Below are 24,948 nucleotides of genomic sequence, written 5' to 3' on the forward strand. Positions count from 1 at the left end.
ATAGTGTAACATACAATATTTCAACAAAGTAATGATCTTAAATATGTCCAAAGTATGTCTTTTGTTTTCTTTCAGATGTCAAGCAGAAGAGGAAGACGATCGTTTCAGTTCTTCTTCAGTTCCTCCTCTGACACCTATCACATATTAGCCTTAAATTAAATTATACATTTTTAACTTTTTTTACAAATTGCTTTTATATTTATTAAGTCTTTATAGTAAAAGTCTTTTAATAAAAGTGCCTTCAAAGTTACTGGCTGAGGGACACTTTGGCAACCCTACATGTTGGGGACTCATGATCTAAACTCTCAGGTCATCCAACTTTCTGACGAAGTTTTACCGCCCAGAACGGAGGAAGGCTTCGGTGTCTGGCAAGCCGGAACTGTTCTTACATGCTGGGTTGCATTATGCAGCAGTTCTACAGTCTTGGACAGTGCTAACCACTGTACTCTTGGCAAGTAAACGGAGGAGAAAATGCCACTTCCAGAAGCTCAGCTAAGAACGAGTGGTCTATTAATCAAAGAAATTAAAATAAAATCCTACCTCTCCTGAGTCATCTTTCCCAAAACTTATTCCATGCTCTGATTAAGGTGGGGGCTTATACAGAGAAGTTGAACTGTCCTAAAATCCGAGGCCTGGCGTGGCTTGGAACCCCTTTTCTGGTTTTACAAAGCGCTCTCCACAGCAACAAAGATCCCTGGAACGGTTTGCCAACTCTGGGTTGGGAAATTCCTGGAGATTCGTGGCTGAAGCTTTGGAAGGGCAGGGGTTGAAGAGGGAGGGACGTCAGCGGTGAATAATGTCACAGAGTCCACCCTCCAAAGCAGCCATTTTCTCCAGAGCAACTCATCTCTGTAGTCTGGAGATCAGTTGTAATTCTGAGAGATCTCCAGTCCTAAAGCTGCCATCTTAGGAGATCTCCCTGGTACCTGGAGATCTCCCACTATTACAATTGATCTCCAGGCGACCAAGATAAATTCCCCTGGAGAAAATGGCTCCTTTGTTGGATGGACTCCATGGCATTAAACCATCCTGAGGTCTCTCCCCAAACCCCACCACTCTTGGGCTTCATCCCTAAAATCTCCAGGTATTTCCCAACCCAGAGCTGGCAACCCTATCCAGGCCCCTTTGGAGTCTGGCAACCCTAAGAGGGCATGCATAGTGCTCTCCCCACCCACACTTGCTGTCTCACATGAACACATGAAGCTGCCTTGTACTGAATCAGATCTCGGTCCATCAAAGTCAGTTTTGTCTACTCAGACCGGCAGCGGCTCTCCAGGGTCTCAGGCAGAAGTCTTTCCCATCACCTACTTGCCTAGTCCCTTTAACTGGAGATGCTGGGGATTGAACCTGGGACCTTCTGCATGCCAAGTAGATGCTCTACCACTGAGCCACGGCCCCTCCCCAAACCATTTCATTAATATCTCTGGTGGCACATATACACACTCCCTGCCACACACCAGGACGCCCCAGTTCACTCAAGGAATTGCGAGCCTTGTTCCTGAACAGGTAAAATCAGAATACTTTTGCAAAAGTACTTTGGCAAAATCCATTGTGTCTTGCCAAGCCGAGGCTGTGCCGGGTGATGTCAATGGAACAAACAACAGGTATTAATTTTTCATGACGATTCCCATGAATGTGATTTACTGATCTTCTGCTCTTTCCTGGTGAGCCAGCGGCACATGCGCACGGAGAGCAGGGCGCATTCTTCTTCTTTCCTATTGCTTCTGTCAAGCATTATGCTGCATTATTAATAGTCCCGACGCCTGTTGATTAAAGGGCATGGATGCGTATGTTTTCCAATAAATCCCTGGGAGATGTTGGCCTATATATCTGAAGTTAATTTTGTGAGCCCTGAATGGAGAGAAGGATTGGCGGAGATGATGGCAACTTGAAGAGGCTGGAGTGGAAGGCTGAGGCACGGTGCCACGTCCCTTTGCCGCACCATTCATCTTCCTAAGATCCTCTCAAATAGCTGAATCACGAGGCTGCTGATACCTCCCAAGCCTCATATTAGAGCTCTGTGTTGCCAAAAGCGACTGAAGTAATCAGAAACGCTCATCTGCACCCACCCCCCAGCAACTCCCAAGCAAGCCCATCCTCCAGCACACACAGTTTATAATATAAGTTGTCTCACTGCAGAATCATAGAGTTGGAAGAGACCACCAGGGTCATCTAGTCCAACCACCTGCACAATGCAGGAAATTTGCAACTACCTCCCCCGCCCCACCCCAGTAGGGCTGCCAGGTCCCTCTTTGCCAACAGCGGGAGGTTTTTGGGGTGGAGCCTGAGGAGGGCGGGGTTTGAGGAGGGGAGGGACTTCAATGCCACAGAGTCCAATGGCCAAAGCTGCCCTTTTCTCCAGGGGAACTGATTTCTATCGGCTGGAGATCAGTTGTAACTGCAGGAGATCTCCAGCTAGTACCTGGAGGCTAGCAACCCTAGCCCCCAGTGACCCCTACTCCATGCCCAGAAGATGGCCAAGATGCCCTCCTGCTCATGAGCTGCCTAAAGTCATAGAATCAGCATTGCTGAAAGATGGCCATCTAGCCTCTGCTTCAAAACCTCCAGGGAAGGAGAGCTCACCACCTCCAGAGGAAGCCTGTTCCACCGAAGAACCGCTCTGACTGTTAGAAAATTCTTCCTAATGTCCAGACGGAAACCCTTTTGATTTAATTTAAACTCGGTTCTGGTCCAACCTTCTGGGGCAACAGAAAACAACTCGGCACCATCCTCTATATGACAGCCCTTCAAGAAGCGATGCTCTTACAGGCAGAGGTATGAACTGGGAACAGGCTGGAATTGGGAATCAAGCTGCTGAACTAGGATTCGTTAAAAGATATCCCAGCCCCAGCTTGAGCATAAGAACATCAGAAGAGCCCTGCTGCGTCAGACCAGAGGTCCATCTAGTCCAGCATCCTGTCTCACAAAGAGGCTGACCAGTTCCTCTGGGGGGCCAACGATAGGGCACAGAAGACAAGGCCTTTGTAAGAACATAAGAAGGGCCCTGCTGGTTCAGATCAGTAGTCCATCTTGTCCATAGGGTTGCCAACCTCCAGGTACTAGCAGGAGAGCTCCTGCTATTACAACTGATCTCCAGCCGATAGATATCATCTCACTTGAAGAAAATGGCTGCTTTGGCAATTGGACTCTGTGGCACTGAAGTCCCTCCCCTCTCCATAGAGTCCAATTGCCAAGGCAGCCATTTTATCCAGGTGAACTGATCTCTATCGGCTGGAGATCAGTAATTCCAAGAGATCTCCAAGCCCCAACTGGAGGTCGGCAACCCTAGAAGCTCCTGCCAAACTCTTCCTTTAAATTATGTTCTGCCCATGTTCCAATGGCATCCTGGAGATCAGTGGTAATAGCAGATCTCCAGCCACTACCTGGAGACTCCCAACAGGAAAGTGTGGGAATAGCCAGCAACAAACCTCAGGTAAAACTTCCATGCATAAACGACCTCAGGTCAAAAGAATTGCTCATTCTTTGGCCAGTGGTGCCAAGGATGAACAGGGGAAGAGAAGGAAAGCAGGCGTGCTGGCTGCTTGCGGCCTTCCACTGTCAGCTGAGCCCAGCCCACTGGCAAATCCACAGCGGGCTACGAAGAAGACTTCGTAAGACGTCTCTGCGCTCGCTCCTCCAAGGAGACACAAACCCGTAGTACAGTTGACCCCATGTCCCACCATTTCCTGCCTTTCAAGGTGCTCCTACAGAGAGACGGCGTTGCACAAGTCCGGACATGGTTCTGCGTTTGGCACATCACCGTTTATGCATGAGACATAAATCTGAAAAGCAAGCTTAAGGTTTTGCAAGAGACGCTTGACGCACTGAGAGCCATTTGCTCAACAGGCTGCCTGTCTTCCACAACACACCTCCTTTTGGTTTGCAGCTTTCAGGCACTCTGGGGCTTCGAAACTGTGCCTCGGGTCCTTGGTCCTTTACAGGGTTGCCAACCTCCAGGTGGAGCCTGGAGATTTTGCAGATTTACAACTAATCTCCAGGCTACAGAGATCAGTTCCCCTGGATAAAGTGGCTGCATTGGAGTGTGGACTCAATGGCATTCTACCCTGATGAGTAGGGTTGCCAACCTCCAGGTACTATCTGGAGATCTCTGGCTATTACAACTGATCTCCAGCCAACAGAGATCAGTTCATAGGGTTGCCAGGTCCCTCTTCACCACCAGCAGGAGGTTTCTGGGGCGGAGCCTGAGGAGGGAGGGTTTGGGGAGGGGAAGGGCTTCAATGCCGTACAGTCCAATTGCCAAAGCGGCCATTTTCTCCAGGTGGATTTGATAGGGTTGCCAACTTCCAGGTACTAGTAATAAAGAAACAGTGCAGGCAACTATATCAAAAAATCTATTCAAACTATTAGAACCATGCAAACAGTCAACAAGCTATAATAGTGCAAAGAACAAATAGTGCTAACGTATATCTAATACTTATAAATATATACATGTATACACAGGTAGTCAAATTTGACCAACAACAGTATAAGCAGCACAATGGCTACCGTGTATCCAACGTCGTCAAAGAAAAAGTCCAAAGTTCTTTTAAGCCAGCGTCTGAAGAATCAGATTCGCTTCTCCGTATAAACTCGAGGACGAGTGAGGAAGGAAACGCTATTCCGGATATTCTTTTAGCACTTTCACCATACTCTTGGCTTCATCAGCCTCAGTTGAAGAGGATAAAAGCCCACAGTTTAAACTTTCTGGGAGTTTTCGTCAAGTAAAGTATGTTTATTTTTCTTTTAATTTTATTTATAATTGATTTTAAGGCTCCCACGTGGAGTGGGCTGCTCAAGTTTGTCAAACTTGAATCCGATTCTTCAGACACTGGCTTAAAAGAACTTTGGACTTTTTCTTTGACGACGTTGGATACACGGTAGCCATTGTGCTGCTTATACTGTTGTTGGTCAAATTTGACTACCTGTGTATATATGTATATATTTATAAGTATTACTGGTAGATATATGTTAGCACTATTTGTTCTTTGCACTGTTATAGCTTGTTGACTGTTTGCATGGTTCTAATGGTTTGAATAGATTTTTTGATATAGTTGCCTGCACTTTCTTTATTACTACTATTGTGTTTAACAGTGATAGTGAGATTTTTTGTTACAACTTCCAGGTACTAGCTGGAGATCTCCTGCTAATACAACTGATCTCCAGCCGATAGAGATCAGTTCACCAGGAGAAAATGGCAGCTATGGCAATTAGACCTGGAGGCTGGCAATCCTAGATGTTCCATTGGTCTGGTCCAGCAGGGATCTCTATCATCTTGTGACAGCAAGGTAGACTTCCCCTTTTCTTCCATAGTCAGGGGAAGTCTACCTTGCTGTCACAATCTGGAGATCTGTTCTAATTCTGGGAGATTTCCAAGCCCCACCTGTACTTTGGCAACCACGAGAATCCCAGACCTGCGCCTTGGGAAGCATTTCTTAGCCTGCATAAAGCATCAAATTGATTTATTACAATCTTCTTCGCTGGCCAAGGCAAGTGTTTTGAAGACACTGCAAAGCTGAGGTCAGCATCTTTTCCGCAGCTCCTCCAGTTTCCTGAGGGAAGGGGGGGGGGTCAAAGGGGGCTACAGCTGGTCACCAAATCCTTGGCAGCCAGACCGCAAGCTGTGCCAAAACAGCTGGGAGCGAAACAACAGGCCTCGGGGAAGCATTTCTTCTTCTTAAAACAAAACAGGAAAACCGAACAACAAGGAACCAACTGGGAGGAAAAGCACTGACTTTCCCTGATGAAGGCTTTCTAGCCCAGCGGGGCAGAAACGGGGAGGGGGAATCTCATTTCTTCCTTTGGAGGGCAACTCTCATTCCAGCAGCTGAACTTTGGAAGCCAGCTTAAATTTCTGAGGACTGCACAGGGGCTGTACAGTTGCCAACTCTGGGTTGGGAAATTCCTGGAGATTTGGGGGGGGTGGAGCCTGAGGATGGTGGGGTTTGGGGAGGAGTGGGAGCTCAGTAGGGTAGAATGTCACATATTCCTAGGGTTGCCAACCTCCAGGTACTACCTGGAGATCTCCTGCTATTACGACTGATCTCCAGCCGATAGAGATCAGTTCCCCTGAAGGAAATGGCAGCTTTGGCAATTGGACTGTATGGCACTGAAGTCCCTCCCCTCCCCAAACCCCACACTCCTCAGGCTCCCCCCCAAAAAAACCTCCCGCCGGGAGTGAACAGGAACCTGGCAACCCTATATATTCCACTATCCAAAGCAGCCATTTTCTCCAGGGGAACAGATCTCTGAAGCCAGTGTGGTGTAGTGGTTAAGAGCGGTGGTTTGGAGCAGTGGACTCTGATCTGGAGAACCAGGTTCGATTCCCCACTCCTCCACATGAGCAGCAAAGGCTAATCTGGTGAACTGGATTTGTTTCCCCACTCCTCCACATGAAGCCAGCTGGGTAACCTAGGGCAAGTTACAGCTCTGTTAGAGCCCTCTCAGCCCCAGCTATCTCACAGGGTGTCTGTTGTGGGGAGGGGAAGGGAAGGTGATTGTAAGCCGGTTTGAGTCTCCCTTAAGAAGAAGACGAAGAGTTGGTTTTTATATGCCGACTTTCTCTACCACTTAAGGGAGACTCAAACTGGCTTACAATCACATTCCCTTCCCTTCTCCACAACAGACACCCTGTAAGGTAGGTGGGGCTGAGAGAGCTCTAAGAGAGCTGTGACTAGCCCAAGGTCACCCAGCTGGCTTCGTGTGTAGGAGTGGGGAAACAAATCCAGTTCACCAGATTAGCATCTGCCGCTCATGTGGAGGAGAGGGGAATCAAACCCGGTTCTCCAGATCAGAGTCCACTGCTCCAAGTGGTAGAGAAAGTTGGCATATAAAAACCAACTCTTCTTCGAAGTCTGGACATCAGTTGTAATTAGGGTTGCCTGTTCCAGGTTGGAAAACCCCGGGAGATTTTGTGGTGGAGTCTGGGGAGGGCAGGATTTGGGGGTGGGGAGGCCTCAGACAGCTATAACACCACAGAGTCTGCCCTGCAAAGCACCCACTTTTCTCCATGGGGACAGCTCTTTATTGTCTACAGTTCTGATTTAATTGTGGGTGATCTCCAGGTCCCGTCTGGAGGTTGGTAACCCTAGGGGAGTTCAAGTTGCATTCCATTGAATAAGCCAGGCTTAGTCCTCTCACACAGCTCTTGAACTGGCCAGGAGGCTGTCCAAAGGCTGGCGACCCATGAGAAACCAGAGCATTTCTCATTTCAGCGTTTGGTTTCCAAGCAGAGATGTCACGTCTCACAAGCTGCCTTTGGCTACATTTGAAGCCGGATGGAAATTGTCATAAATGGGAGGTAACAATTAGAATTGCAAAGGGCTCCAAGCATTACTAGAACCCGGGGTCATCTGCTGAAGCTGGAGGGTGAGAGATTCAAAACTGATAAAAGGATGTATTTCTTCACACAACCCATAGTTAAATTGTGGAACCCCCTGCCCCAGGATGTGGTGATGGCTGCCAACTTGGAAGGCTTGAAGAGGGGAGTGGACATGGTCATGGAGGAGAGGGCTATCCATGGCTACTAGTTAAAATGGCTACTGGTCATGATGCATACCTATTCTCCGCAGGATCAGAGGAGATCTCCCGCCACTATTACAACTGATCTCCAGGCAACAGAGATCAGTTTCCCTGGTGATAATGGCCGCTTGGGAAGGTGGACTCTATGGCATTATACCCCACTGAAGTCCCTCCCCTTCCCAAACCGTGCTCTCATCAGGCTCCACCCCCAAAATCTCCAGGTATTTCCAGGCAACCCTAAACCCACTCTGGAGTCAGTGCTGGCATCTCAGTTTGCAAGATTTCCCCCTCCCCAGTATCCTGTTTCTGAGTTATTAGGCAGACACAGTGACTAAGTTGCAGCACTGTGGGTTTTTATGAGCATATTAATAAAATTGCTCAGCATTGGAAATTAGAACCAAGACAATGACGCAGGCCTTTAACTGCTGCATATGTTGAAACGAGGAACACAACCTTTATTTATGTAAAATGTTTCTAAGCCCAGTTTTCTCCCAGATAACAATGATCTATATGAGCAGCATTTCTTACGCACGCAAGTATAGCACGCATGAGTAGGACTGCCAACTTCAAGGTGGTTACAAACTTATAAACACAACAGAATAAGACAACAAAACACATAAATCATACTATGCAAAGAGTGCTATATTCTATGTGCAGTAGTCAAATACAGTGAATAAATATATACAGTGATGTTAGCTAAACAAATAGAACTATATACAAAAGTTAAACGTTCTTTTTTAGAACCAGTGTCTTTGGAGTCATTGTCCATCAGTAATCCTTTCAAAGTTGCCACATTTGGGTGCCTTGTTGTTGAAGTGCATCACGGAGTTGTATCCTGTTGATTGCAGTGCACTGACAATATGAAGTTGGGGTAATACAAATTTCACAGTCCACGGTGTATAACAGGGGTCCGGATTAACGCCCAGTTTCGACCCAAGGTCTTCATCAGAAAATATGTTCAAGGCACTTCAAGGTGGTGACTGGAGATCTCCCAGAATTACAACTGGTCTCCAGGTTATAGACTTCCATTCCCCTGGAGAAAATGGCTGCTTTGGGAGGTGGACTCTGACATTAAACCCCACTGAGGTCCCACCCCTCACCAAAACCTTCATGGCCCAGGCTCCATCCCCCAAATCTACAGGAAATTCCCAGCCTGTACCTGGCAACTCTTGTGTATGACAGTTACATTACCTATTTCTGCCACAACTAAAGACTGCAGAAACCATGATGCAGTTTGACTGTGAGCAGCAGGCAGGAATGCAAATCTCAAATAGAAGAACAAAACTATAGGCAACAAGATTGAACAGGAGGCTTTTTGGAAGGCTCAGACCAGCGATAGAACAATGGGTTGATCTATCATAACCGCCCCCCCCCCGCTACCCTTTCCTCACAAGGAAATTGATCTTTTAGGTGGCTGCCTTTGGAACTCCTTGCCACTTGGGGAAATGCAAATTCACGTGGGAAGCCTCATGTAGGCACAGATTTTAGAAAGGGTGGGGAAGGGTTGGACTGAGGGACGGTTTCAGCCCTTCTGAGGTGTGGACTTGAATGCTGGGTGTGGTTGGTCATCAGGAAAAAACAGGCGTGTGAGAAAGAGGGGTAGGGAGGCACATTGTGTTTTACTTACAGAGCCAAGAGGATTTCGGATGGGGAGCTAGGGCTGCCAGCCTCCAGGTGGCACCTGGATACCTCCCGCTATTACAGTTGATCTCCAGATGACCAAGATCAGTTCCCCTGGAGAAAATGGCAGCTTTGGAGGGTGGACTTTATGGCACTGTACCATGCTGAGGTCTCTCCCCTCCCCAAACCCCCAAAACCTATACCCCCCAAATCCTATTGGTTTCTAAGGTGCTACTGGACTCAAATCTAGCTGTTCTCTGCTCCCCCTTTCTCTTCTCCTGATTAAACATTCCCAGTTCCTTCCATCTTCCCTTGTGTACCTCCAACTGGGGCCAGTCTCTGAATATGTTCCAAACTATATCATTTCCTGAAATGCACTGTTCAGAATTCAACAAAATAGTCTGGCCATGAAGGAGCTAGAAAAGAGTCTTAAGTAAAGAGTCTTAAGTATAAGGATGTGTCACTGGCAAGCAAGATCAATTTAATTCATGCCACAGTATTCCCTCTTACTGTGTATGAGTGCTAAGGTTGCCAGCCTCCAGGTGCTGGCTGGAGATCTCCTGCTATTAGAACTGATCTCCAGGCGACAGAGATCAGTTCACCTAGATAAAATGGCTGCTTTGGAAGGTGGACTCTATGGCATTATACCCCACTGAAGTACCTCCCTTCCCCAACGCCCCCCCTCAGGCTCCACCTCCAAAATCTCCAGGTATTTCCCAACCCAGATCTGGCAATCCTAAGGTGTGAAAGTTGGACAATGAAGAATTAATTCATTAATTCATAGGTTCGCTATAAGTCAGAAGCAACTTGACCGCACTTAACACACACACAGACACCCCAGATGAGGAGTACCCCCCCCAAAAAAAGATCAGAGAACTTCTAAATGTGATACTGATAAAACTTATTTCCCTTTCAACATCCAGGGGTCATGAAGACCCCCCCTTTAGGGTCCTTAGCCTCTGCAGGCTGTCATTGTGGTTCCTCTTTCCTGACTGCCTCGGGCGGAACTGAACACACCGCTGAAGGTGGGTGTGGGATGGGGCGCTGCCCCTTCCTCAGCCTTCAGATGGGGATCTCGTGGCTTCCTGTCCTCCTTCACCAAGGCCAGATAAGGCAGTTTCTCTGCTTTCCAGAGACAGGCTCTGCCTCGGGAGACAGGCTGCATTTGCTATCACATTCTTCTTCCCAGGGTGGAGCAAAGTAATTTTAATATTGAAGGCGTCCAACTTGTTCCCTCTGTCAAAAGCAGCAGGTCGCGGAAGAAAAAGACGAAGGCGAGCTTTGCCTTCGAGACGGAATCTCTCTTCCCAGGATCTGAACCTACTGCTCCATTTAGTTCTCCCAACGGCAAAGATCAGTTCCCCCGGAGAAAAGGGCAGCTTTGGAGGGTGGACTCGAGGACATTATGCCCTGCTGAGTTTCCTCCCCTCCCCAAATCCAACCCTCCCCAGTCTCTACTACCAAGTCTCCAGGAATATCCTAACCCGGAGCTGGCAACTCTATCAAGACCTAAGCAGGCACATGACTAATGGCACTAGACAGCACCAAAGTATGAGAGTCAGACAGACATGATTGGCTCCCCATTTCTCCATAGGGTTGCCAACCTCCAGGTACTACCTGGACATCTCCTGCTATTACGACTGATCTCCAGCCGATAGAGATCAGTGCACCTGGAGAAAATGGCCACGTTGGCAATTGGACCCTATGGCATTGAGCCCCTCCCCCACCCTCCTCTGGCTCCACCCCCAAAATCTCCAGGCATTTCCCAGCCTGGAGCTGGCAACCCTAATTATACCCCACTGAGGTTCCACCCCTCCCTAAACTCCACCCTCCTCAGGCTCCACCCCCAACATTTTCAACAATTTCCCAACCCACATTTGGCAGGCCTAGAATGTTTTAATCCCAGCCCAGCCTGAGCTAGAAAATAAGGCTTTCTGTACTTTATATGAATTGAGGCTATCACAGCAAGCTAAGTTTAGAGGAAACAGAAAAAGGAATCGTCAAGCAACTAGGGTAGGGTTGCCAACCTCCAGGTGGTGGCTAGAGATCTCCTGCTGTTACAACTGATCTCCAGATTATAGAGATCAGTTCACCTGGAGAAAATGGCTGCTTTGGCAATTGGACTTTATGGCACTGAAGTCCCTCCCCTCCCCAAACCCCACCCTCCTCAGGCTCCACCCCCAAAATCTCCAGGTATTTCCCAACCCGGACCTGGAAACCCTAAACTAGGGGAAGGGGATAAAGGAGGGTGCCAGTTTGTGTCTTATTCCAGTCCCTATTTCCCAACCTGGAGCTGGCAACCCAATGTCAGAAGCCATGATTTAGTGGTCACCATCTCCACTTCAACTTGACATGACCTCCCCTTTGGTCGGAGACATGGGCCAGCCTACTGGAACCCGGAGCTGGAACCATCCCAACACCCAAGGCACGAACAACGCAACCTCTGTTGATTAGAACAAGAACATAAGAAAGACCATGCTGGTTCAGACCAAGGTCCATCAAGTCCAGCAGTCTGTTCACACAGTGGCCAACCAGGTGCCTCCAGGAAGCCCACAAACAAGACGACTGCAGCAGCACCATCCTGCCTGTGTCCCACAGCACCTAATATAACAGGCATGCTCCTCTGATACTAGAGAGAATAGGTATGCATCATGATTAGTATCCATTTGGACAAGAAGCCATGGATAGCCCTCTCCTCCATGAACATGTCCACTCCTCTCTTAAAGCCTTCCAAGTCAGCAGCCATCACCACATCCTGGGGCAAGTTAACTATGCATTGTGTGAATTCTTCAATGAACATGTCCACTCCCTTCTTAAAGCCTTCCAAGTTGGCAGCCATAAGAAAAGCCTTGCTGGATCAGACCAAGGCCCATCGAGTCCAGCAATCTGTTCACACAGTGGTCAACCGGGTGCCTCTAGGAAGCCCCCAAACAAGACTGCAGCAGCATTATCCTGCCTGTGATAATGGGCATGCTCCTCTGATCCTGGAGATAATAGGTATGCATCATGACTAGTATCCATTTTGACTAACCCTCTCCTCCATGAACATGTCCACTCCCCTCTTCAAGCCTTCCAAGTTGGCAGCCATCACCACATCCTGGGGCAGGCAGTTCCACAATTTAACTATGCATTCTGTGAAGAAAGACTTCCTTTTGTCTGTTTTGAATCTCTCACCCTCCAGCTTCAGCAGATGACCCCGCGTTCTAGTATTATGGGAGACGGAGGAAAGCTTCTCCCTGTCCACTCTTTCCAGACCATGCATAATTTTATAGACCTCTATCTTGTGTCCCCTTAACCGCCTTCTTTCCAAGCTAAACATCCCTCAGCGTTTTAAACACTCCTCATAGGGCGCTTGCTCCAGTCCCCTGATCATTTTGGTGGCTCTTTTCTGCAGCTTCCCAAGCTCTGCAATATCCTGTTGTAGGTGTGGTGACCAGATTCTCACCTCTTCCTCCGAAGGAGGGAAAGTGTTTTTGCTTGCCAATTCCCCATAACCTTCATTGGAAAAATCTCCAGAGAACCCAGCTGGGTGAGGGATGTCTGCTCTCAGGGAAGGCACCCTGCCTACTCAGTGGGTTGTAAATTATCTGGCCAGCCCTTTCTGCTGAGATAAGGCTGAATCACCTTGAGTAAGCGCTTTTCCTCCCGGAGGCTCTTCCCTCCTTGCTCTCCTCCACCTGGACGTCTCCCAGGCTTTGGCCTCACCTGCTTATTAGCCAAGGTTGATGACAGACGGGCTCTCGGCTCGGCCCACTCCCAGCTGGGGGTGGGAGGAAGGGAGAAGGGCCGACGCCCGGCTCAGATCAGCCTGCCAATGTAGCCCAGGAATAGGGCTGCCAGCTCCAGGTTGGGAAACACCTGGAGATTTTGAGGGCGGAGCCTGAGGAGGGCGGGGTTTGGGGTGGGGAGGGACTTCAATGCCATAGAGTCCAATTGCCAAAGCAGCCATTTTCTCCAGGGGAACTGGTTTATATCGCCTGGAGAACAGTTGTAATAGCAGGAGATCTAGGGTTACCAGGTCATTCATTCATAAACCTTTAATGGCATATATGGTTACCATGCAAGGTTACAAAGGACTGTGGAGTCGGTTATCAGCAGGTGCCAACCCATTGTATGAACTACTATGTTGCTCAAATTGAGAGTATACCTATCGGTTACCAGGTCCCTCTTCGCTACCAGCGGGAGGTTTTTGGGGCGGAGCTCGAGGAGGACGGGGTTTGGGGAGGGGAGTAGGGTTGCCAGCTCTGGGATGCAAAATACCTGGAGATTTTTGGGGCAGAGCCTGAGGAGGACGAGGATTGGGGAGGGACTTCAATGCCATAGAGTCCAATTGCCAAAGCAGCGTTTTCTCCAGGGGAACTGATCTCTATCGCCTGGAGATCAGTTGTAACAGCAGATCTCCAGCTAGTACCTGGAGGTTGGCAACCCTAAAGCCTACCCAGGAAGCATCACAGGTCCCCAAGGGTGAACCCCACCAACATGCCCCAACTATCCTTGCAGATCCAAATTTGCCAGCTCCATGTTGGGAGTTTCCTGGAGAACTGGGGGTAGAGCCTGGGAAGGGGCCCATATTTGCATTCATTTATATCCTGCTTTTCTCTCCACTTGGGACTCTAGTTGGGTTAGAATATCGGTTTGCCCTCTGCTTTTCCTCCTGAGGTTGTCCAGGCTGAGAATTTGTGGAGGGCCCAAGGTCACCCAGTGAGCTTCCACGGTGGAAGTGGAGATTTGAACCCAGGTTGCGCCAAGCTCTTAGCAGGAGATCTCCAGCCACCACCTGGAAGTTATTCAAACAAATAATTCACCAGTGCTGTATATGGGCTATGCATCGACCTTCATCCATTCACCATGGCTCATAAATTATGTTCAGCTTTGTTGCCTACCACCTGGAAGTTGGCAATCCTAGGCAGCGGGAGGACGGATTAAGCATTCTTGGCTGACTTCGTCTGGCAAGTGCCCCACGTTGACATGATGGGGTAGGTGTGGGACCCCCACCCCATCTCTTGGAATGTAGTTCTGTTCTCAGGTGGCGGTCAGGGAGGTTACAAGACGCTAGCTGGGTCTTATTTACGTGTCTGAAGTGGTGCAGGTAGGGTTGCCAATCCCAAGTTGGGAAATTCCTGGAAATTTGGGGGTGGAGCCTGGGGAGGGTGGGGTTTGTGGAGGGGAGGGACCTCAGCTGGGTATAAAGCCATAGCAGTCCACCCTCCAAAGAAGCCATTTTTTCCCTTCAGGGGAACTGATCTCTGTAGTCTGGTGGTCAGTTGTAATTCCAGAAGATCATAGAATAGAATCATAGAATTGGAAGGGACCACCAGGGTCTTCTAGTCCAACTCCCTGCACAATGCAGGAAATTCACAACTACCTCCCCGCAACACCCCCAGTTACCCCTACTCCATGCCTAGAATATGGCCAAGATGCCGTCCCTCTCATCATCTGCCTGAGGTCATAGAATCAGCACTGTTGACAGATGGCCATCTAGCCTCTGCTTAAAAACCTCCAGGGAAGGAGAGCTCACCACCTCCCGAGGAAGCCTGTTCCACCGAGGAACCGCTCTAACTGTTAGAAAATTCTTCCTAATGTCTAGACGGAAACTCTTTTGATTTAATTTCAACCCGTTGGTCCTGGTCCAACCTTCTTGGGCAACAGAAAACAACTTGGCACCCTCCTCTATTTGACAGCCCTTCAAGTACTCGAAGATAGTTATCATATCCCCTCTCGGCCTTCTCCTCTGTAGGCTAAACATACCTGGTTGATGACAGCCTTAGTTGCAGAGGATGCTAGAAGACCAGAGGCAGAGAACAGAATGAAGGAAGGAGGGAAGGGTGAACAGCTAAAGTCCTTTCTGGTTACCAAATTTAACTCTGTCCTATTAGCACATTTTCCTGTACTATTTTTAGCAGGGATGGTCTGGATTTTTACGGGATTTTTTTTCCTACTAGAGAGGACCTGAAAAGTCAGATCCAATTGGGCTCGTAGAATCATTCACGAAGCACCACCATTTCCAACACGATGAAAACAATCTTATGACTGCCTTTTCTTTTCACTTGGCAATGTTTAACAGCGATTTCCATCCTCTAGCTGGTAGGCAGGATTCAGGAGCAGTGGTTTAAACAGCCCGCTCTTGTGACTGAGCTGACTGAGAGGTGGTGGTATGTTTTGAAAAACCTCTTCAGAACTTCCAACGAAAGTTGAGCCACGCACATGCAGAGAGCTTTACAAGCATCTAAGTGGTCTTTTTAAAAAAGCCGACGTTTGCCAGTTGAGATAGATGTCGATTTTCTTTTCCAAGTTGTGACAGTTTTGAAAAGCAACACAAAATGGTCCGTGTACTGGGTAGATAAGGTATTGCTTGTAAGTGACGGCATGGACACTAGCCAATATGTGCCCATGCCCGGTTTATTTCTGACTCAGACACATTCCACATAGCAATACAAACACATGACGGCTGGTTCACATGCTGCAAGGTCCCTGTGTCCCCTATGTGGATGTTATACAGGCGTATTCTGGATTCCCTGGTGGGATTTACCTTTATTTGTGTACCACTCAGCAATAACATTCAATATTCTGACAGCCAGTGTGGTGTGAGCAACCAGATTCACAGCCTCACCTCTCACTCACTGTCCTTGGGCCAGTCATGCTCTCTCGGCCTGACCTACCTCACGGGGTTGTTGTTCTGTGGATAAATGGGGAAGTTAGAATTTTGTATGCTCTCCTAAGCTCCTTGGAAGAAGGGCGAGGGAAAACTGTGCTAGAGAAATAGTTAGCGTTTGCGCCATGTTTTCAGCATTATAAGTGGGCTACTGACGTTTTTTTGAGGGATAGGGCATGGTATAGCCTGATCTAGTCAGATCTTGGGAGCTATCCAGGGTCAGTACTTGGATGGGAGACCACCAAGGAAGGCTCTGCAGAGGAAGGCAGTGGCCAACCACCTCTGCTTCTCACTCACATTGAAAGGCCCTTGCTGGGGTTGCCATAAGTGGGAAGCTAAACAGGGTCCGTTCTTGAAAGGGAGACCACCAAGGAAGGCTCTGCAGAGGAAGGCCATGGCAAACCAGCATTGCTTCTCACTTGCCTTGAAAGGCCCTTGCTGTAGTCGTCATAAGTTAGCTGCGATTTGATAGCACTTTACACACACACACTGACATTTTTAAAAGGACAGTTCTGCCCTGCACACTCCGTCAATTAATTCCCATAAACATCCATCAAGTAATAATAATTTCTAAAAACTAGTAATACAACAGCCCTGTAGGGAAGGCCTGCCAATGGCTTCTCTATGGCCACCAGAAGAGCTGTGGGTCAGCTAGGGTTGCCAGGTCCCTCTTTGCCACTAGCGGGAGGATTTTGGGGCATAGCCTGAGGAGGGCGGGGTTTGGGGAGGGGAGGGATTTCAATGCCATAGAGTCCAATTGCCAAAGTGGCCATTTTCTCCAGGGGAAGTGACCTCTATCGGCTGGAGATCAGTTGAAATAGGAGGAGATCTCCAGCTCGTACCTGGAGGATGGCAACCCTAGGGTCAGCCCCCTCCTATACAGACCACGTTCTCTCCGCTATGACGATGCAACAGCAGCCCAGTGCAATCCCAGAACATCTGGCAGACCTTTTAAAAAAATCAAAGGAGGGAGAACTATTGCTCCTAACAATGGAAGGGAAGCTGTAGCGGCAGGTGTTGCTGGCACGAGCAACGGAAAACCTCTCTGCTGCATCCCCTGGGGAGTGAGGTCGCTGGTGGGAGCCGAGCCAGGTCTCCGGGAAGGAAGGTGAAGAGTGTGCGCACAGGGCCAGAACTGCAGGGTGAGTAATGCCGCTTATGTTGTGCCTGTTCCTCTTTGGTCTCGGAGTTAGCGTTGCCAACTCCCAGGTACTAGCTGGAGATCTCCTGCTATTACAACTGATTTCCAGCTGATAGAGATCCTAAGAACATGAGAACATAAGGAAGGCCACGCTGGATCAGACCAAGGCCCATCAAGTCCAGCAGTCTGTTCACACAGTGGCCAACCAGGTGCCGCTAGGAAGCCACAAACAAGACGAGTGGAGCACCATCCTGCCTGTGTTCCAATATACTAGGCATGCTCATCTGATACCGGAAAGAATAGGTATGCATCATGACTAGTATTCATTTTGACTAGTAGCCATGGATAGCCCTCTCCTCCATGAATATGTCCACTCCCCTCTTCAAGCCCTCCAAGCTGGCAGCCATCACCACATCCTGGGGCAGGGAGTTCCACAATTGAACTATGCGTTGTGTGAAAAAATACTTCCTTTAATCTGTTTTGAATCTCTCACCCTCCAGCTTCAGCAGATAACCCCGTGTTCTAGTATTATGAGAGAGGGAGAAAAGCTTCTCACTATCCACTCTCTCCATAACATGCATAATTTAATAGACCTCTATCATGTCTCCCCTTAACCGCCTTATTTCCAAGCTAAACAGCCCTAAGCGTTTTAACCGCTCCTCATAGGGCAGTTGTCAGGGTTGCCAGGTACCCGCTAATGGCGGGCAAACCCCCGGCAATTGACCTCTCTGCCCGCCGACCACCTGAGGGTCAGTGAGCAAACGTGCACACGCGCATACCGTGCGCGTCACTTCCAGTTTAGAACCGGAAGTCCCGCCTCGCGAGGGCCCTTATACCTCTTAGTTTGAGTGGTAAAGGGCCGCTTTACCACTCAAACTAAGAGGTATAAGGCCCTTTGCGAGGTGACACGTCCGGTTCTAACCCGGAAGTGATGCGCACGCACACACTTAAATGCAAAAGCCTCCCTCCGGAGGAGAAGAGGGACCTGGCAACCCTAGCAGTTGTTCTAGTCCCCTGATCATTTTTGGTTGCTCTTTTCTGTACCTTCTCAAGCTCTGCAATATCCTTTTTTTAGATGTGGTGACCAGAACTGTACACAGTATTCAGAGCGTGTTCACCTGGAGAAAATGGCTGCTTTGGCAATTGGACTCTATGGCATTGAAGTCCCTCCCCTTCTCAAACCCTGCCCTCCTCAGGCTATGCCCCCAAATCCTCCCGCCCCAGAAATCTCCAGGTTTTTCCCAACTCGGAGCTGGCAACCCTACTTAGGATGTTCTTGCAGCCCACTCCCTGGTACCGTTGACCGGAGGGAGGGGAAGCCGGAGGGGGTCGACACTCATGCTTTCTTTTGCCAGAAAAGTCAGTGGCTGGCCTGTCTGGGTGGGAAAGTCCCTTGCTGAGAAGCCAGCCTTTCTGAGTCATTCCAGAACGGGAAGCCATGGGAAACTGCTGCTATCATACTGCCCTTGTACAAATCTATGGTGAGACCACACTTGGAATACTGTGTACAGTTCTGGTCACCACACCTAAAAAAAGGATATTGCAGAGCTTGAGAAGGTGCAGGAAAGAGCAACGCTTAGGGCAGTTTAGCTTAGAAAAAGGCGGTTGAGACATGATAGAGGTCTATAAAATTATGCATGGTATGGAGAGAGTTGCTAGGAAAAGTTGAGGGCAGCAGGAAAAAAGGAAGACCCAACAAGAGATGGATTGACTCAATAAAGGAAGCCACAGCCCTCAGTTTGCAAGATCTGAGCAAGGCTGTCAAAGACAGGACATTTTGGAGGACATTGATTCATAGGGTCGCCATGAGTAGGAAGCGACTTGATGGCACTTAGCACACACACATGGAGCGTGTGAACAGATCGCTGGACTTGATGGGCCTTGGTGTGATCCAGAAGGGCTTTTCTAGGTTCTTACTCATGGAAACATTCCCACAAAGTGGAGCTGCAGTCAGGAAAGGAAATGCATTTCACCGCGGGAGAAACCTCAGGCGTGGCAGCAGTGGCCTGGCCACCCAAGGCAAATGTCTTTGCCGCCTGCTAGCCTTTGCATAATGCGAAGCATCAACCACTCCCCTAATAGCTGGGGTGGTGTGAATTCCATGCGGCTACAATTATGCCAAGCAAGCAAACATTCTGGCAGGGAGGCAAAGCATCCGAAGTGTCTTGGTTTTTTTTATTTTAAAAGAATAAGCAAACTTCTAGTCCTTAAGTGCGGTCAACTCTCAAAAGCTGGAGGAAGGGAGAACGAGAACTGAGTAGGACTTTCATAGCTCTGGCAGGAGAAAGATTAATGATATAATTTGCCCCTTAAACAAACAGGATAAACAGAAGCAGACTATATAGTGCAAAATAAGAATATCAATGCCATTGGCTGAGCTGCTGTGATGTCACTATTTAAACTATTTAAAGTTTTCAGTGGAATGTGTGCCGTCCAGGCTTGGTGAGGGAAGAACAATGGTCAGGATGGGATTAAAACCTCCCACTGCAGGGAAGCTGGCCGTGCTGGATTTAGAACTAAAGAAACTTCAATAGTCAAATACACTAAGACTAAAAAAGTTTTTTTCTAGCCTTTCTCATTGCAAAATCATCCAAATGTTCATCAAAATTTGTTTGTCTAAGTTCGTCACTTTCAATGCACAGAACACTCAATGCAGAGACAACCTCTTTTGGGACATTGTGGCCCTTAATTCATTTTTGATTCTTTTGAGGCTTGAAACGACAGTGCGTTATGACAGCATGTGTAAGAAATGTCTATGACAGTTTCAAAAATATTATATACCTTGGCCGGAGGCCCCCTAGATCATGGGTGGGGAGCCTTTTTTCCGCCAAGGGCCATTTGGATATTTATAACATCATTCGCGGACCATACAAAATTATCAACTTAAATATTAGCTGACCAATACGTTTCTCCATGGCCTGGGTGGGAAAGGGTTAACACAGTTTCTTGGGCGGTCCTAGCAGCTCCATAGCTCATGACTCTTCTGCAAGGGGTGGGGTGGGGAAAGGTTCCTTTTCTTGGCAAAACAAACTCACATCCGCCTTGAATAGAGGCTATTCCTGTACGCGGGAGGGGCGGATCACCAGTCTTAGATCCTTCTGAGCTAGAGATCTGCCAGCACCCACAAAGGGCCAGACCAAATGATTTCGCGGGCCTTAAACGGCCCCCGGGCCTGACGTTCCCCACCCCTGCCCTAGATTTTGAGGCCCTAGGCTTCAGGCTGCCAAGCCTATAGGTAAATCCGGCACTGGAAGCTGGGAACGAAACTAGACGTTAAGGCAGCCATAGGTCAGATCCATAGCCACTGACACCATTTTAAAGAAGAATTTGGCAATTTGGGGGTGGAGTCTGAGTAGGGTGGGGTTTGGAGAGGGGAGGGACTTCAATGCCGTAGAGTCCAATTGCCAAAGCGACCATTTTCTCCAGGCGAACATCTCTATCAGCTGGAGATCAGTTGTAATAGCAGGAGATCTCCAGCTAGTACCTGGACGTTGTCAACCCTGTCCATATTCCAAAGCAGCCATTTTCTCCAGGGGAATTGATCTTGGTCATCTGGAGATCAATTGTAATAGCAGGAGATCTCCAGGTGCCACCTGGAGGTTGGCAGCCCTACCATTCCAACCCCCACTCTTTCCAGGCTCCACGCTTAAAATCTCCAGGTATTTCCCAACCCCAAGCTGGCAACCCTAGCGTTGGCTATGATTTGGTGGTGCACAATTATTATTATTAAGTGGGTGATCTGGGAAGGGTCCCCCTTGCCCTCTTGTTTTTGCCAGGAAACCTCTGAGGTCCCTGGGGAGTGCCCCCCAACTTTGCGGCCTCCGTACTGGCCCCTTGCGCAGTACAAAGGAAACAATATTTATGCACCCCTCCCTTCTGCCACACGCAAGAAATTCCAGGATCAGCATTTCCCTGGGCTGGATCTCCCAGGAGGGGAAAACACTACTAGAGAGACATGTGGCATTTTTGTAATATTTGCATTATCAGAACGCAGATGGAGGCAGAGAGGCATTCCCCAAGGGCAGGTGTGCTACCTGGCAGCCCATCCCAAGAGGGCAAGTTCATGTGCCTACGGTTGCCAATCTCCAGGTACTAGCTGAAGATCCCCTCCTATTTCAACTGATCTCCAGGCGATAGAGATCAGTTCCCCTGGTGAAAATGGCCGCTTTGGCAATTGGACCCTACGACATTGAAATCCCTCCCCTTCCCAAACCCCGCCCTCCTCAGGCTCCACCCCAAAAATCTCCTGCCAGTGGCAAAGAGGGACCTGGCAACCATAGCTGGGTTGCGAACCTCCAAGTAGTGGTTGAAGATCTCCCACTATTACAACTATTACAACTACCTATGCCACACCTTTACAAAATACATTTGATGCTGAAACTGCAACTCAGGCATGTTTTGTCCATTCATCGGACAATGGGGCCCTGTCGTATGTTTTGACAGACACCCGTGTCAGATGCCCAGCCCTGCGAGAGGATGAACCTGGAACCTTTGGCTTTTGAGCTGGCGCACCAACCCTCCTCTCTCTTCTAGGCTACTGGCCTAGAGCTACACCTCGGGCATAAACCAATCCTGTTGTTCAGGGAGGGGAAATGGTTCCCCAAGGGAGCTTTCAGCAGTCGTATGGTATCCCTCCACACTTCCCGGTGCCTCGGTCTTATTCCAGGGAATGAACCCATGAAGCTGCCTTCTACTGAACCAGACCCTTGGTCCATCAAAGTCAGTATTGTCTACTCCGACCGGCAGCGGCTCTCCAGGGTCTCAGGCAGGGGTCTTTCATGTCACCTACTTGCCTAGTCCCTTTAACTGGAGATGCCGGGGATTGAACCTGGGACCTTCTGCATGCCAAGCAGAGGCTCTACCACTGAGCCACTGAGCCACAGCCCCTCCCCAACCTTTTTCAGGGCAGAATGGTGGAACCTGGAAAGCTTCACCCTATGGAAAATGCACACGGAGATGCTTATGAGAAAATTATAGGCTTGTTAGGGGCTTGATTTAGCCCTGTAATTTACGCTTTGCTGGGTAGCCAGCTGTGGAACCAGGGCAGAACCAGATGTTCCAAAGGGAACGCTTTGGTTTTCCTTCATAACACAAACACAGGGATGACCGGGGGGGGGGGGAAGAGGCTCTTAGCAGTGAGAATGATAGGGTCGCCAACCTCCAGGGGGGACCTGGAGGTCTTGCGGAATTACAACTGCTCTCCAGACGACAGAGATCAGCTCCTCTGGAGAAAATGCAAAAGAACAGCACATAGGCTCAGGAATATCAACTGTCAGTCAATACATCTAAAGAGACAGCTTGGCTAACAATAATGAAACAACGAAAAAATACACTTATAATATAACAAACACACACTGTGCAAAACTGTGTTTGAACGAAAGCATATAGGCAAAGTAATCTCCGGTACAGAAAATAAGAACGATACTCATGCAACGCGGTAAGCACGATACTCATGCCATGATACTCGTTCATACAAAGTTTTGCACACTTGTTCCGCTGTGTGTTATATGACAAGTGTATTTTTTCGTGGTTTCATTAGAGTGTTAGCCAAGCTGTATCTTTAGATATATCGACTGGCAGTTGATATTCCTTAGCCTACGTGCTGTTCTTTTGCATTGCCTCGTTGGTCCAGCACAGGGTTTTGGTAGTGTGCTTTTTCCTCTGGAGAAAATGGCAGCCCTGGAGGGTGGACTCTATGGAATCACATCCCTGCTGAGCAGCCTCTGCAAACTCCACCCACTCCAAGCTCCATCCCCCCAATCCCCAGAAATTTCCCAACCTGGCCAGCAGGAAAGGGACACTTAACATTTTCCCCATGGTTGGATCCTCGCAGGTCACTTTTAACACTTTTCTGCTTAGCTAGACTAAAAAATTGAACATTTCAGAGGTGTTTTTTTTGGGGGGGGGGAATGGAAATTATGACTACAGAGACACATTTGCAGGCAGAACTAGTGCATAGCAGGAATGAGTGTTCCTACTAGGGTTGCCAACCTCCAGGTACTGAAGTAACTTTCAATCCAAGGTTGAGGTCTTTTTCAAGACCTCAACCTTGGATTGAAAGTTACTGTATATGTTTTTGTACATTATGTAACATATATATGAATTACACTTTTGTCACTTTGTTATAGCATTGCCTTTGTTCTGTACTTTCTTCCTAATCTTAGATATTAGTACAGAGGTGTTAATTTTTGGTTGCTCAACCTCCAGGTACTAGCAGAAGATCTTCTATTACAACTGATCTCCAGCTGACAGAACTTAGTTCACCTGGAGAAAATGGCCATTTTGGCAATTGGACTCTATGGCATTGAAATCCCTCCCTGCCCCAAACCCCGCCCTTCTCAGGCTCCACCCAAAAAACCTCCCGCCGGTGGCAAAGAGGGACCTGGCAACCCTAGTTCCTACTGTCTATCCTCTGACTCACATGCACCCCTGTGTAAGCTCCCCTCCCCGATATCCCTTTTATCTCAGTTGGATTGGGATCATGAACCGGCTAGTAGAACAGCTAGTTCTGTCCTAAACACCATTAGCAGGCCCTGATATAGGGTTACCACTCTCCAAGTGAGGACTGGAGAACTCCCAGAATTACAACTGATTGCCGGTCGACAGAGACCAGAGATCTCATGCTCATCTACTCCAGTTTAGGTCGTTTATGCATGGGAGTTTGACCTGAGGTTTGTCACTTGTTGGACCCACACTTTCCTGTTGGGAGTCTATGCACCAGCAGCCTACAAGCTCAAATCAAGTCCCCACCCCTTTCAATGCTACTTTGTAATTGCCTTACTTTGTAGTGCTCACTGTGAGAGAAAATTCCCACCTCAAAACCCAATTGCCGCATAAAAAAGCATTTTAAGAACAAAACCCCCCGAAGCAATCCGAAAGCGAAGGGGGGGGGGAGAGAAATCCAAGCCTCCTTTTTAAAAGGCCTTTCTTCTGCAGGAAGCATTTGAATCCCCACCTCATTACACGCTGCTTTGTAATTGGCTGCAAGCTTCTGGGTCCTACGCTTTGCCTATTGCATGGGGATTTCACCTGGGCTGAGCTCAGGGGAGAGGGAAGAATTGGGTTAACAGAGGGACGGGAAGTCCCGGGATTTTTGAGGACTGGCAGCGAGGTCATCTCTTGGACAGAAAATGCAGGCATAACTCCCAAGGAACAACCAAGACAGACGGGGGTGAACGTGAGTGAAAGTACCCATGCACAAATGGCCTTAATTTCTGCTGACTGAAACCTCTTGAGATGGGAGTATGTGTCCGCTGCATGAGGTTGCAACGCAACATGAGCTCAGCACTTTGAAAGATGTGTCGCTCTTGTACGCATTCTGTATTTCATTGCAGACTGCATCTGATCTTGTGGGACTTGGTTAGATTACATCTTGCAATATAGCGAGTGTGTAAGATTTAATCATGCGTGCGGAGCGATCAAAGAAAGCATCCTGGTCTCGGTTCAAGGCAGCTCGGGGTGTGCGTTCAGAACAGGAATGACGAGAACCGCAGCCCTGAGTCCAAAATCCAGTTGAGGTGAACTTTGGTCATGCGTTTGCCCAGGAGGGCAATCCTATCCTCCTGTACGCCTGCTCCATCCTACATTTCTGGGTTGCGTTACCATTTTATTTATGTCTGAATCAGGCAATCTGTGGTTGGCCCACATCTCTAAACCATGGCCTACAAACCTGCTTCAAAACCAGTTTTTCACATCATGGCTTGAATCTAGGGTTGCCAACCGCCAGGTAATAGCAGAAGATCTCCTGCTATTACAACTGATCTCCAGCCGATAGAGACCAGTTCACCTGGAGAAAATGGCTGCTTTGGCAATTGGACTCTATGGCATTGAAGTCGCTCCCCTCCCTAAGCCCCATCCTCCTCAGGCTCTGCCCCAAAAACCTTCCACCGGTTGCGAAGAGGGACCTGGAAACCCTACTTGAATCAGGAGCAGACGGGGCTTCCAGGAAACGTCCCAGTAGACCACTGGAGGCCTGCTGGCAACAGGGAGCAGGTTGAATTGAGCCCTGCTACGTTGA

This window comes from Euleptes europaea, chromosome 6 (genome assembly GCF_029931775.1).
Source record: "Euleptes europaea isolate rEulEur1 chromosome 6, rEulEur1.hap1, whole genome shotgun sequence".
NCBI lineage: Eukaryota > Metazoa > Chordata > Lepidosauria > Squamata > Sphaerodactylidae > Euleptes > Euleptes europaea.